Genomic DNA, 15,949 nt, shown 5'->3' with positions numbered 1-15,949 from the left:
GGGTCATCGTCCTGTTGAAAAAAAAATGATAGTCCCACTAAGCGCAAACCAGATGGGATGGCGTATCGCTGCAGAATGCTGTGGTAGCCATGCTGGTTAAGTGTGCCTTGAATTATAAATAAATCACAGACAGTGTCACCAGCAAAGCACCCCCACACCATAACACCTTCTCCTCCATGCTTTACAGTGGGAACTACACATGCCGAGATCATCCGTTCACCCGCACGGTGTCTCACAAATACACAGCGGTTGGAACCAGAAATCTCCAATTTGGACTCCAGACCAAAGGACAAATTTCCACCGGTCTAATGTCCATTGCTTGTGTTTCTTGGCCCAAGCAGGTCTCTTCCTATTATTGGTGTCCTTTAGTAGTGGTTTAATGGCAGCAATTCGACCATGAAGGCCTGATTCACACAGTCCCTTCTGAACAGTTGATGTTGAGATGTGTCTGTTACTTGAACTATGTGAAGCATTTATTTTGGCCGCAATTTCTGAGGCTGGTAACTCTAATGAACTTATCCTCTGCAGCAGAAGTAACTCCGGGTCTTCCATTCCTGTGGCGGTCCTCATGAGAGCCAGTTTCATCATAGCGCTTAATGGTTTTTGCGACTGCACTTGAAGAAACTTTCAAAGTTCTTGAAATGTTCAGTATTGACTGACCTTCATGTCTTAAAGTAATGATGGACTGTCGTTTCTCTTTGCTTATTTGAGCTGTTCTTGCCATAATATGGACTTGGTCTTTTACCAAATAGGGCTGTCTTCGGTATACCCCCACTACCTTGTCACAACACAACTGATTGGCTCAAACACATTAAGAAGGAAAGAAATTCCACAAACTAACTTTTAAGAAGGCACACCTGTTAATTGAAATGCATTCCAGGTGACTACCTCATGAAGCTGGTTGAGAGAATGCCAGGAGTGTGCAAAGCTGTCATCAAGACAAAGGGTGGCTATTTGAAGAATCTCAAATATAAAATATATTTTGATTTGTTTAACCCTTTTTTTGGTTACTACATGATTCCATATGTGTTATTTCATCGTTTTTATGTCTTCACTATTATTCTACAATGTAAAACATTTTACAAAATAAAGGAACACCCTTGAATGAGTAGGTGTGTGCAAACTTTTGACTGGTAGTGTACATATATACAGCGCATTCTGAAAGTATTCAGACCCCTACCCTTTTTCCACATTTTGTTACGTTACAGCCTTATTCTAAAATTCATCAATCAACACAGAATTCCCTATAATGACAAAGCGAAAACAGGTTTTTAGAAGAAAGAAAATTGGCCTGAATGCCAAGTGTCAAGTCTGGAGGAAACCTGGCACCATCCCTATGGTGAAGCATGGTGGTGGCAGCATCATGCTGTGGGGATGTTTTTCAGCAGCAGGGACTGGGAGACTAGTCAGGATCGAGGGAAAGATGATCGGAGCAAAGTACAGAGAGATCCTTGATGATAACCTGCTCCAGAGCTCTCAGGACCTCAGACTGGGGCGAAGGTTCACCTTCCAACAGGACAACAACTCTAAGCACACAGCCAAGACAACACAGGAGTTGCTTCGGGACAAGTCTCTGAATGTCCTTGAGTGACCCAACCAGAGCCCCGATTTGAACCCGATCAAACATTTCTGGAGAGACCTGAAAATAGCTGTGCAGCTACGCTCTCAATCCAACCTGACAGAGCTTGAGAGGATCTGCAGAGAAGAATGGGAGAAACTCCCCAATTACAGGTATGCCAAGCTTGTAGCGTCATACCCAAGAAGACTCAAGGCTGTAATAGCTGCCAAAGGGGCTTCAACAAAGTACTGAGTAAAGGGTCTGAACACTTATGTAAATGTCATATTTCAGTTAAAAAATGTAAATACATTTGCAAAAAATTCTAAAAACCTGTTTTTGCTTTGTCATTATGGGGCATTGTGTGTACATTGATGAGGGGGAAAAAAAAACAATTTAATAGATTTTAGAATAAGGCTGTAACGTAACATAATGTGGAAAAAGTCAAGGGTTCTGAATACTTTCCGAATGCACTGTTTATGTGCGTATATACAGTTGAAGTCTAAAGTTTACATACACCTTAGCCAAATACATTTAAACTCAGTTTTTCACAATTCCTGACATTTGATCCTCGTAAAAATTCCCTGTCTTAGGTCAGTTAGGATCACCACTTTATTTTAAGAATGTGAAATGTCAGAATAATAGTAGATAGAATGATTTATTTCAGCTTTATTTCTTTCATCACATTCCCAGTGGGTCAGAAGTTTACATACACTCAATTAGTATTTGGTAGCATTGCCTTTAAATTGTTTAACTTGGGTCAAACGTTTCAGGTAGCTTTCCACAAACTTCCCAAAATAAGTTGGGTGAATTTTGGCCCATTCATCCTGACAGAGCTCGTGTAACTGAGTCAGGTTTGTAGGCCTCCTTGCTCGCACACACTTTTTCAGTTCTGCCCACAAATGTTCTATAGGATTTACATTTACATTTACGTCATTTAGCAGATGCTCTTATCCAGAGCGACTTACAAATTGGTGCATTCACCTTATGGTCAGGGCTTTGTGATGGCCACTCCAATACCTTGACTTTGTTGTCCTTAAGCCATTTTGCCACAACTTTGGAAGTATGCTTGGGGTCATTGTCCATTTGGAAGACCCATTTGCGACCAAGCTTTAACTTCCTGACTGATGTCTTGAGATGTTGCTTCAATATATCCACAATTTTCCTTCCTCATGATGCCATCTGTTTTGTGAAGTGCACCAGTCCCTCCTGCAGCAAAGCACCCCCACAGCATGATGCTGCCACCCCCATGCTTCACGGTTGGGATGGTGTTCTTCGGCTTGCAAGCTTCCCCTTTTTCCTCCAAACATAACGATGGTCATTATGGCCAAACAGTTCTATTTTTGTTTCATCAGACCAGAGGACATTTAGCCAAAAAGTACGATCTTTGTCCCCAAGTGCAGTTGCAAACCGTAGCCTGGCTTTTTTATGGCGGTCTTGGAGCAGTGGCTTCTTCCTTGCTGAGCGGCCTTTCAGGTTATGTCGATATAGGACTCGTCTTACTGTGGATATAGATACTTATGAACCTGTTTCCTCCAGCATCTTCACAAGGTCCTTTGCTGTTTTTCTGGGATTGATTTGCACCAAAGTACGTTAATCTCTAGGAGTCAGAATGCGTCTCTCTCCTGAGCGGTATGACGGCTGCGTGGTTCCATCGTGTTTATACTTGCGTACTATTGTTTGTACAGATGAACGTGGTACTTTCAGGCGTTTGGAAATTGCTCCCAAGGATGAACCAGGTTGTGGAGGTCTACAAATCTTAGCTGATTTCTTTTGATTTTCCCATGATGTCAAGCAAAGAGGCACTGAGTTTGAAGGTAGGCCTTGAAATACATCCACAGGTACACCTGCAATTGACTCAAATGATGTAAATTAGCCTATCAGAAGCTTCTAAAGCAATGACATCCTTTTCTGGAATTTTCCAAGCTGTTTAAAGGCACAGCCAACTTGGTGTATGTAAACTTATGACCCACTGGAATTGTGATACAGTGAATTATAAGTGAAATAATCTGTCTGTAAACAATTGTTAGAAAAATTACTTGTGTCATCCACAAAGTAGATGTCCTAACCGACTGGCCAAAACTATAGTTTGTTAACAAGAAATTTGTGGAGTGGTTGAAAAACTAGTTTTAATGGCTCTAACCGAAGTGTATGTAAACTTCCGACTTCAACTTTTACTGCAATGGGCTAAATTAGGGTCACACAGAGTGTTTCTTGGTAGTCTTAAACAAATCTACTTTGAAACACAAGTATACACCTCACACACATGGTTATGGACTTTAAAAAAGAAGACACCTGTACCATGTCAGATATAGATTTGAAATGTATTCATTTTTGAGTTTGCATTACACTTTATATACATCACAGAAGACTGAAATATAAAAAAAAAAAAAAACATTTGCCATATTAACACCGGATTTTCAACTGGTTTTTAAAAATAATGTTTATGAATTATGAAAATATGAAAAATATTAATAACATTCCACCCATGAGGCCACTAGAGGGTGATTTGGTCAGTTGACTGCAAGTCTACATGACTAAAACCAGATAGAAAGCATGTCGAAAGATATTGGACCCATATGTTTTTTTTTATAAGATAACCTTTGAGAACTAGAAATCACCTAAATAAAAGCTAGACTGTCAGGGAGAATAAAAAATGACAAAAATGATGCATTCAGGAGTAACTCCATTGATTTTCTTATCATGTTTGAGCATAAGAACACAGCATAAGTACTGCAAATTTTTCTCAGCGCCATGGCAAAATGTGTAGAATTGCAGGAAATCAGCTTTAAAGACTAACTTTGCATTTTTTTCATTGAACACCAGATGTTTTAGGCTTAGTTATAGTGAAACACGCCAATTCTGGTCTTCATTTTGACAGTTCGTCTTCTAGTAGTAAAACTAGCTCTTTTTGCCCGTAGCGGTTCAACTCTATCATTGAAATCATTATGTAGAGTCCTCTACGTCATCTCAAGGGATGGGTTCAGTATGAAATATGCTCCCTTAAAGATGTGCTGGGTGGTAACACCTCAAGACTTATTATAAAAGCAGGTGAGAGTGCGCCTTATTTGGCAATGGTCTTGCTAAGTGGAATGGTGCCAATATATTGTGCATGATGCTTCCTTGACTAGACCATTGACATTACACAAAATTCAAAAGGCAGTGATGGTGCTTTCAAGACAACTGGGAACTCTGAAAAAACTAGGTCAAATCATGACGTCAGTGATCTTCAGGTCGGAAAGTCGGAGCTCTAGAAAGATGCCAGAGTTTCTGACTTGGAATTCATAGTTGGATGACCGTTCAAAAGGATTTTTCCCAGTCAGAGCTAGTTTTTTTCAGAGTTCCCAGTTGTCTTGAACGCACTGAAGTTGGAAGTCTGAGATTTCCGAGTTCCCAGTTGTTTTGAAGGCGGCATCAGGCACATTTCTGCATATGCCCAAATTCAACGTTTTTGCTTATCGTTTTCACAAAGAAAAAAAAACATGAAGGCTATGAAGATTAGACAATTATATTTGTAGATACGTCCGTCGTAACAAGAAATAGATGACACTGGTGGTAATGTCAAATCGTTGTGTTTTCTCCCAACCACTATGACTGATTGGTTGTGCAGTGCGCTATAATAGTTGGCTCATAGTTCAATGGTTGTGAATTCTAATCCCACATGGGGCAGATATCTTTTTTTCCTGCAAATCCTTAATTTACAACATTCATCTCGTTCCCACACATTTCTAATTCTGAAAAGTGAAAGCATACCTGGGAGAGGGTTCACCCTGGTGGTAGTTGTAGGTTTTTATACAGTACCCAAACCCAATCTGTGAGTTAATTTGGTCATTGGAAAAAGAGCTACTGCATAAATATTTCCATGCGGGTTGGATTCAATTAAGCCCCTAATCTTCATTTTCAAGGTGATGATTGCACTTTTATCCCAACAAAATACTGTGAGTCCACATTTCAAAGATATGTTTTGCGTCCAATGGGAGATTCGAACTAACGCAGGAACTCGGTGCCATGCCAAGGTGAGCTAACAGAGCCATACTTGTGAGCGATGCACATAACATTATTATCAGAGCAATTATCAGAGCGTGCCAGTGGACTTCTGGTAAGTAGGCTTCTCAACTGAATGCATTTATTTTCTTTGAAGTGGTTGGGCAAAGGCTGAAATTGGGGTTGAGAGTTACCCTTTAAAACCGCAAAATTCTCTCAGCTCCATGGCAAAATGTGCAGGAAATTAGATTTAAAACAGCTAATGTTGCTCTCCCCTGCCAAGATGGGGGCTCTAAAATGTTATTGCCAAGGTCCCAGACCGAATTCAGCTGCACTGACAGGCCGACCACACCCATTGCCATACCCAACACCTAAGACCCTTTTTGATCCAGAAAAAATCTTGGTTTACATACTACAAATTCAATTTTCCTTCATTTTTTATTAACAGTGACGAGCAACTTTGATGGGGTGGGGGCCACAAAAAAACTGAAATCATGAGGGGCCGCAGTTGCCCGTGGGCCTGCGTGCCCACATCCATGTTTTACAGCGAATTTCCTGCAATTCTACACATTTTGCTATAGAGTGGAAAGAAATGTTTGCAGTTTTTAATATGATATCTGAGTGAGACTGACTAACAAAATCAATGTGGACCCCCCCGGCCGGTAATTCGACCATGATAACAAGTTCTAAATAGCTGGCCGCTAAACTAGTTTAGCAATCTAAAAAATTTACGCTGACATGGGCTGATTGACTGACTATCAGTGACTGACAAAACAAGAGAAAAACTGCTGATGCACAAACAAATTTCAAAATTGCACCTTGTGGTGGCTAAAAATAAATATCTCTCATGGTGGCTAAAAATAGGTATCTGAAATAAAATAAAATGTGTGTAACATCAGTTCAAACATGACCAAAATTAGTGGGTTGTACACCAGCTTGACACTACATTTTACCAACACCGTCTGTGTACATTTTGACTATATGATTGAGTTCAGGTTCAAGACAAATGTGCAGTTTTTGTTTTGCTATAAACATAAATAAATTACACTTCTCATCAGCACAGATTTTTCTTGAATATTGATGAAACGTGTTGAAATTTGACAAAATAAGCAGGGTAAACTATGTTTCCAAAAGCATCCTTATATTTGCTTTTACAGAGCCTTCAGAAAGTATTCACACCCCTTGACTTTTTCCACATTTTGTTGTGTTACAGCCTGAATTTAAAATGGATTAAATTTAGATTTTTTGTTACTGGCCTACACACCAAATGTACAAATGTATTAAAAATGAAAAGCTGAAATGTCTTGAGTCAATAAGTATTCAACTCCTTTGTCATGGCAAACCTAAATAAGTTCAGAAGTAAACATGTGCTTAACAAGTCACACAATAAGTTGCATGGACTCACTCTGTGAAAAATAATAGTGTTTAACATGATTTTTGAATCACTACCTCATCTCTGTACCCCACACATACAATTATCTGTAAGGTCCCTCAGTCGAGCAGTGAATTTCAAACACAGATTCAACTACAAAGACCAGGGAAGTTTTCCAATTCCTCGCAAAGAAGGGCACCTATTGGTAGATAAGCAGACATTGAATATCCCTTTGAGCATGGTGAAGTTATTAATTACACTTTGGATGGTGTATCAATACAACCAGTCACTACAAAAATACAGGCGTCCTTCCTAACTCAGTTGCCGGAGAGGAAGGAAACCGCTCAGGGATTTTACCAATGGTGACAGAGTTTAATGGCTGTGATAGGAGAAAACTGAGGATGGATCAACAACATTGCAGTTACTCCACAATACTAACCTAATTGACAGAGTGAAAAGAAGGAAGCCTGTACAGAATAAAAAATGTTCCAAAACATGCATCCTGTTTGCAACAAGCCACTAAAGTAATACTGCAAAAAAATGTGGCAAAGCAATTCACTTTTAGTCATGAATACATTTTACATTTACATTTTAGTCATTTAGCAGACGCTCTTATCCAGAGCGACTTACAGTTAGTGACTGCATACATTTTTTTTTTCATACTGGTCCCCCATGGGAAACAAACCCACAACCCTGGCATTGCAAACGCCATGCTCTACCAACTGAGCTAAACGGGAATACAAAGTCTTATTTTTGGGCCAATACCAATACAACACATTACTGAGTACCATTCTCCATATTTTCAAGCATAGTGCTGGCGTCATCATGTTATGTATGCTTGTAATCGTTAAGGACTGGGGGAGTTTTTCAGGAAAAAAATTAATGGAATAGAGCTAAGCACAGGCAAAATCCTAGAGGAAAATCTGGTTCAGTCTGCCTTCCAACAGACACTGGGAGATGAATTCACCTTTCAGCAGGACATTAACCTACAGCTGTTTTTTACCAAGAAGACAGTGAATGTTCCTGCCGAGTTACAGTTTTGACTTAAATCTACTTGAAAATCTATGGCAAGACCTGAAAATGATTGTCTAGCAATGATCAGCAACCAATTTGACAGAGCTTGAAGAATTTTGAATAGAATAGAAGTATTGACTCAGGGGTGTGAATGGTTATGTAAATTAGATATTTATGTATTTCATTTAAAATAAATTAGCAAAAATGTTATTTTTAAAAACGTTTTCATTATGGGTGATTGTTTGTAGATGGGTGAGAGAAAAAAAAATGATTTACTCCATTTTATATTCAGGCTGTAACACAACAAATTGTGGAAAAAGTCAAGGGGTATGAATTCTTTCTGTAGTGAGTATTGCAACGGAGGACAGATGATTTTTACGCGTTACATGCTTCAGCACTCGGCGGTCCTGTTCTGTAAGACCTTGTGTGGTCTACCACTTTGCGGCTGAGCCGTTGTTCCTTCTAGACCTTTCCACTTCACAATAACAGCACTTACAGTTGACCGGGGCAGCTCTAGCAGGGCATAAACTTGACGAACTGACTTATTGGAAAGGTGGCATCCTATGACGGTGCCACGTTGAAAGTCAATGAGCTCTTCAGTAAGGCCATTCTACTGCTAATGTTTGTCTATGGAGATTGCATGGCTGTGTGTTTGATTTTATACACCTGTCAGCAACGGGTGTGGCTGAAATAGCCGAAGCCACTTATTTGAAGGGGTGTCCACATACTTTTGTATATATAGTGTACGTGAATGTGTTTTGCTGATTGTGCACTGATTATGCCTATGCAACAAGCCAATAGTCCCTGCCATGTTTTAGATCATGTGTGTTCGAATTTTTTTTTTTTTTTTTTGTTATAGTTTAACGATCTAAGGATAAAATATATATATTTTTCAGACATAATTATTTTATTCCCTATCTTATTAAAGTAATTCCATTATATTTTTTACATTGTGAAAATAACCAATAAGCACATTTCCAACAATTGATTAAAGTTTAGGCTCAATAAATGTTGGCTGACTCTTGGCACTTGATAAAAGGGCAAAACTTATCCTTGACAGGTTGCCCCTCATTAAAGCGGGCTCTGCAGCAGTTACCGGTTAGCAACGAGTGAACCTTTACCTTGTATTCTACATAGGCCTACTGAGCCAAACTGTTATATGTAGGTTCATATCTAATGATATAATTAGTGCACGCATGTAAACATCACTGTCAAGTTGCGCCCCTTTAGTTCCTTTTTTTCTTCACACTTGCCGCGAGAGATGACAGAGGGACGTTCTGGGCTATTTTATTGTTCCTGATACTATCATGTTGACAACATAATTAATAGAATGCAAAAGATAGGTAAATCAATAGAAAACAGTAAGTGATTGTATGCCATTCAAAAACTAGACCTTACACATGCGATTAAGTGTCACCTTGATGTGCAAGAAAGGCTTTGCTAGTGCTTGAGTTGCTTTCATACTTTAACTGGCGCCAAGGTGAGATTTACAGACACTGACATTCAAATAGCTGTCAAACTGCTGAGATGTGATTAAGAAACTGTTTTGCATAGGGGGCAGTTAATTCACCAGGATCAGATATTTATATCGTTCATTCGATTGAGTTAGAATTGGCCGTTCTGATGGGAATTTGATCCTTTATAATAAACCAAGGAGGCCTACAGGTCTACCCTATCTGGAAAATATTTCCATTAGTGAATATTACAGTTATAACGTTTATTATTGATGGTTAATTATGGTCTATTGTTGATTATAAAATACTGGATAACGAACCATAAGCTAGTGTGCAACATGGTTGAAAACGCATGTGTCATTCTATATTATTGTGTTAGTCCAATTAAGATCAACAATCCACCTGCCATGTTGTCCATGTCTATACGCTTTTTAAATAGCCCATGGCTGAGGTTTATAAATTGACCGTCAACGTTTTTAATTCAATGAAGTCTTTACATTGATTATGCCAGTATTTGGCCAATTTCCATTGTAGGCATGTGTTGTCAACATAAAAAAACAAATAGCCTATCTCTCTGCATCTACTCAAATGAGAGTGAAATAGAAATAGCCCTAGGCCTAGTACTACTTGTGTTTGGTATCTGATCCTTTGGAGTTAGCGGGCTATAAGCCTATTGTCACCAAGTGACCGCTCAAACCCCAAAATACTGCTTGTCTCAGGGCCCATGCACCAACTTCATTAGGTGTCTATTATGAATGCTTCTAAAATGTTGTGCTGTTTTGTGGATCAAACAGTTTTGGTAGCCTAATCTAAATCAATCATATAAAGAATGGCCAATTACGTATACTTCTAGACCACCTAATTGATTTGCTTTGATTTATATTGCAAAAAAATGTTTTATTAAAAGTATGTGATTAATCAATGTTATTTCCACTATGAGTTTATAGAACTAAACGTCTTCTGCAAAAATAGTTCTAAATGCCATTAGGTTCTATTTTAATTATTCAGTAATGTCATTCTGGACCTTCTGTTTCAAAATCAGTTATTTATTAGGTTACCTAAATTGAGCGGCGCACTGTGCGCAAATTATTGTTTATCAAATCGTTTGAGTGACATTATATTAGTGGCTGAAGGAGTGCATTCACAAAACATATGTTAATTAACTTCATGAGTCTTTCCCGCACGCTCGAGTGACATCGTAGGTATTCAAGACCAATCAGAGCGCGCGCTTATGGAAGGCAGTGGGGTTTGAGGCACACCGGATCTACATGGGTGTCTGGAGGATATTGTGAGGTTTACCAATGATGTAAAGAAGGATTGCCTTTTATTTCGTTATTTTTGTTTTGTTTCACAGAGCTCTGTATATACATTTTATTCGCTTGGAGTACCTTTTTTATACAGGCAATGTTATTGACTTGATGGTGGATCCAGTTAAACTTTTCCTCGCTATCCGACATTGCTCAATGCATCCTTTTTTAGACCGACGATTTTATGGACTTCTGTATTAGCTAATGATGTCTATGGGTTTCATGCCTGATAGTTTGAATGCTTCAGACCCCTCCAAATCGGCCTTTTTCGAGTTTGGGCACGGGCACCCTGCGCACCAGCAACATTCCCAAGGACTCTCTCACATCTACCCTGTTAATGGCTTACAATCTGCCGGACACTCTCAACACTGTCTTCCCTTCTCCCGCAGCGCTTCCTCCTATGGCCGCTCCCTGGGCTACGCCTACCCCAGAGCGGTGAACACTCATCAACCAAGTGCCTACATGTCCTACCAGCACAACAATCACAGTTTGGCGCACTCCAGATTAGAGGAGACAGGTACGTGTAATATCAATATCTGGCTGTTCCTCACAGCTCTAAGCCTATCATACTATTTTTTTTAAAGTGTGCAATGGGCAAATTGAGCATAAAAGGAGTATGGATTGTATGGAACTGTGCTTTAAAATGTAGGCCTATTGCAATTGTAGGCTATATATTATCAGATGTAGGCTGCATTATCAGACAGTTCTTTGTAGGCTACGGTGGGCCTATACCTCAGATGTACATGCATAATAGCTGTGAGTCTGTACATCTTTGTTGATTTTAAAAAATGACAAAATATTGTCCTAATCAAATTTGGGCTTAAAGGCAATACATTCAAAAGCAATTTACAGTCAGTGCTACGGTAATCAAAATGTTTTCCAACTTGGAATGCATGTCAGGCATTTTGGGGTTATCTTTACTACTCATGTTCCATAATGAACACAGATGGTGTCATTCATTTTATTAACCATCATTTTCTGTGGGTTAGCGCGATTATGCAAGAGTACCTCAGAAACAGTCGTTTACTCCAATTATTAGTCCAGATTAACAAAACAATTCCAGAAAATAAGAACCATGTCATCCATGCATAGCACTATGGGTGTGTCTATTTATTGTGCCATTTTCATAGGAGATAGCCTGACATTTGGACATGCAGCCTGAATTCCAGGCCGTGAATTTCAAGTAGCCTAGAACTCTCAAGATGAATAAGTGCAGCGCATAGGCTTTGAACAAAAGAAGAATAGCCTATTTTATGAAATTGAATAGGTCTGAAACCACATACCTGTTGTGCAGGTGGGCTTTTATATCTTACATAGATACTAGGCCTTCTCGTGAATTTGTTTCGTAGGCTATAGGCAATGGGTTTTGCTTACATTTAAAATGGACCATTTCAGACTAGACTATATAAACAATTAACTTCAGAGTCCTTGGGATATAAAAATCCGTCTTCCTCACTTGAGTCCTCATGATATGTTTGAAATAGCCTAGGATCTCATTTTACGATAATACGAGTTGCCTATCCAAGTTCAAGCATGCGATATCAACTCTCATGTAGGCCTAAATCGTATATTATCTTCTGCCCTGATGTAAAGTGGAAAGTTGTAAATCAAAGTGAATGTAGGCTACGACAGATTAGGCTACACCAGATTAGGCTACTGTTCAGCGCAGTTTGACTGAAATTCTCTATTCTATCCACAGACCATGAGAAGTCTACAGTGATTGAGAACGGGGAAATTCGTCTGAATGGTAAAGGAAAGAAAATACGTAAACCTCGGACCATCTACTCCAGTCTTCAGCTACAGGCGCTCCAGCAGAGGTTTCCAGCAGACCCAGTACCTGGCCTTACCCGAGCGCGCGGATTTGGCAGCAAAATTAGGGCTGACCCAAACACAGGTGGGCTAAATTAAATTGGACATAATAGCCATCAACAGTAGGAAATGTGATTTTAAAACTATATCTGATTTCAAACTATATCTAATTACCAAATTATAGTAAATTATTTGCGCAGTGTTTTATTTCTGTGTTATATAGTCAGCCTAATTTACATTAGATTAAGTAGGCCTAAGAAACCAAATAGTTTATAACAATTCGAGTGGAGTGCAGACAAGTTACATAGGTACAAAACACCTCATTAATGGTTTTAAATATACATTGTATTTATTTCACTTTTTCCCTATTAATTTCAATCTTGTAATATCAAATTAGGTCAAATTTGCTTCAAGTATAATTAAAGATCCAAAGGCCTCACATACCTTACTGCGAGACTGGACTATTTGTGAATTTGTGCACAGATCAAATTACTAGTCTTGTTGACAGAAGTGACAGAGAATTAAATATTATGCAAAGCTGTTTGTGGTTGATTGAAGAAAAACACAAAACAACCTTCCCCCTTGGTTGTATGGGGAGGGTTTACATAGATCACAGATCTGTGGGTATTATTGTGGCTTTCTGCACTGCTCAAGACCAAATGAAAAGGCTAATTGAGAGCTTTGTTAAGTCAATTTCTTAATGCAGCTTTATTCTCAGTCTTATTGTCCATTGTGGCTAAAACATTCTCTGAGAGCTCTCTGTGACTTAAAGCAAACATAGCTCAATTGCAATATTGCCAGTACAAATTGGACAGAAATACATGCTGCCACTCTAATGTATGGGCCTATGTGTTGTCTTTATAAACAACAGTGCCTAATTACCAACAATCTTTTGGTCAAAGTAATGTTAAAGCAGACTTATACATTACCGCAGAAATGGGCATAGAACAATACAATGAAGGCTGTGGGCACAGGCACGCACACACACACACACACACACACACACACACACACACACACACACACACACACACACACACACACACACACACACACACACAGTTTACAGATTATAACTGGAAAAAAATTGGACAAGTAGGCCATCCTAAGTCTTTGTTGGCATTATTCATTTATGTCAGGTAAAATTATGAAATCTAAGGGTGAAATAGAGATTATGGCAACAATTTCCCTTGGATCTGTAAACATAATGGAAAGCACTTAAACAGGTGGTGAGCATAATGTTTGGGGCTAACATCTCACCATGCACATCTGTCTTTTATGGAATACATTTTCAAGCCTTTAAACATTGTTTTTCTCAATATAGTTTAGTTATATTGTATATGCAGCACTTCTATTCAAGATCTAAAATCAATAACATTAATATGTTTTTAAATGATAGGCAATCCCTGGTTAACTGAGTTAAATTGTCATTTAAAACACTCCCTGGCAAAATCTCTGAAGCACACCATCCTATCTGAGTCTGATTTGGCTTTGTGTCCTGTTGCAATGTATGAGAACGGTTTGACCATCCTATCTGAGTCTGATTTGGCTTTGTGTCCTGTTGCAATGTATGAGAACGGTTTGACCATGACCACGTCGGGCTCTGTGGCTTTTTATGAATATTTTATTCAGTCCTAAAATCGATCAGAATAGCATCTTGTTCTGACTAAGCAGAATACATCATACATAGAAATGTATCTGACCTCCCTCCTTGTTTACAGTGTTATATTCAAGCTCGCCGGGGCTATTTTATTTTACTATATTTTTAGCATGGGATTGTTGTTGTCAGACTCATGCATCATTGGCCTCATAAAATGTTGAACAATGGGGGAACTAGCATTTAATGAACTAGTGAAGTGTCGCTCATCCATTTTGCTTAATTGCAAAAGGCCTAATGGTTCTGGATCCATGCACTGACTGGCAAAGTCAAAGAAATGTGTTAAAATTACAAGAAGTTTAAGAACGAATGCCATTTTCCGGGCCATTTTCCTTTAAACGTATAAAATTGTCCCAATTTTCAATGTAATTTCGAAATTATAAATGTGAATATGACAAGCCATTACGAGCTTGCAAGCCATTACGAATGTAAATCATTTCTATTGTGTGGGAGATAATTGTTTAATGATTGTGGTGGTGGTGGAGAGAGGAATGTGATCGCATACTCTGTAATGTGTTGCTTTCCCCTCATATTTTCCCTTTCTAAACATCTATTTTATCTTTTTAGATTAAAATATGGTTTCAAAACAAGCGCTCAAAATATAAGAAGATAATGAAGCATGGCAGCGGACCTGAGGGGGAACATCTCCACAGTACGTCTATTTCTCCCTGTTCACCCGGGATGCCCCAACATTGGGAGGTGTCAATGGCAAACAAAGGGACCCCTATGCACCCCAACAATTACATGAACAATTTTGGTCACTGGTACCCAAACCATCTCCAGGATCCTATGTCCAGACCTCAAATGATGTGAGCGGACCATCTCAACACACTGCAGGGTGCTGTAAAACTCACCCGGCCATTTCAAACTTTTCAAGGGCCTTAAGGCTATAGCTGCCTACCCCACACCCGAACGCGTTTCATCTAGCTTATCAAGTTTGAATTGTGTGTAAACGTGTGTTAAATGTAAATTGTGTATTTTTTCTTTCATTGCAATGTAGCCTATGTTTTTGGATGACGATTTGTATGTATGGTTAGCTTATGTCTTGTGTCCACTTTACGCAATGTTCTTTAGTTTGGAACGGCTTTGGTGAGAATTGTGCTGGCAGGTGGCAACATGCTTATGGTTTGATTCCAGCAAGGTACATGCACCTGAATATGTGTGTCAATTCGTTATGACCGTTTTATTGATGTGATTAACAGGAGTGTCCCAGACAGTCCATGTTTGGATAGCCTCGTCTCAGCAAATATGAATTTATTGTGCAAATACATGTCAGAATTGTTTGATATAATCTGATGGATTTCAGCATCAATTATTGTGAAGGTGTCAATAGTTTTTGATAATTTTAAAGTGATTTGTTTGACATACAGTGCCTTCAGAAAGTATTCACACCCCTTTACTTTTTCCACATTTTGTTGTGTTACAGCCTGAATTTAAAATGGATTAAATTGGGATTTTTTGTAACTGGCCTACACACAATACCCCATAATGTCAAAGTGGAATTTTGTTTGTAGAAACATTCAGAAATTAATTAAACATTTAAAGCTGAAATGGCTTGACTCAATATGTATTCAACTCCTTTGTTATGGTAAGCCTAAATAAGTTCAGGAGTAAAAATGTGCATAACAAATTGCATAATAAGTTGCAGGGACACATTCTGTGCTAAATAATAGTGGTTAACATGATTTATGAATAACTACCCCATCTCTGTACCCCAAACATACAATTATCTGTAAGGTCCCTTAATCGAGTAGTGAATTTCAAGCACAGATTCAACCACAAAGACCAGGGAGGTTA

General features: G+C 38.8%; 1 pseudogene; it reads left to right on the top strand.

The window, feature by feature from the left end:
* Positions 1–10,638: 10,638 nt before the first annotated feature.
* LOC121547952 lies at positions 10,639–15,572 on the top strand (annotated as a pseudogene).
* The last annotated feature ends 377 nt before the right edge of the window (positions 15,573–15,949 follow it).

This window comes from Coregonus clupeaformis, chromosome 31 (assembly GCF_020615455.1).
Source record: "Coregonus clupeaformis isolate EN_2021a chromosome 31, ASM2061545v1, whole genome shotgun sequence".
Classification (NCBI taxonomy): Eukaryota; Metazoa; Chordata; class Actinopteri; order Salmoniformes; family Salmonidae; genus Coregonus; species Coregonus clupeaformis.
The sequence above is the reverse complement of the archived record's forward strand: the minus strand, read 5'-3'. Positions and strand labels throughout refer to the sequence as shown.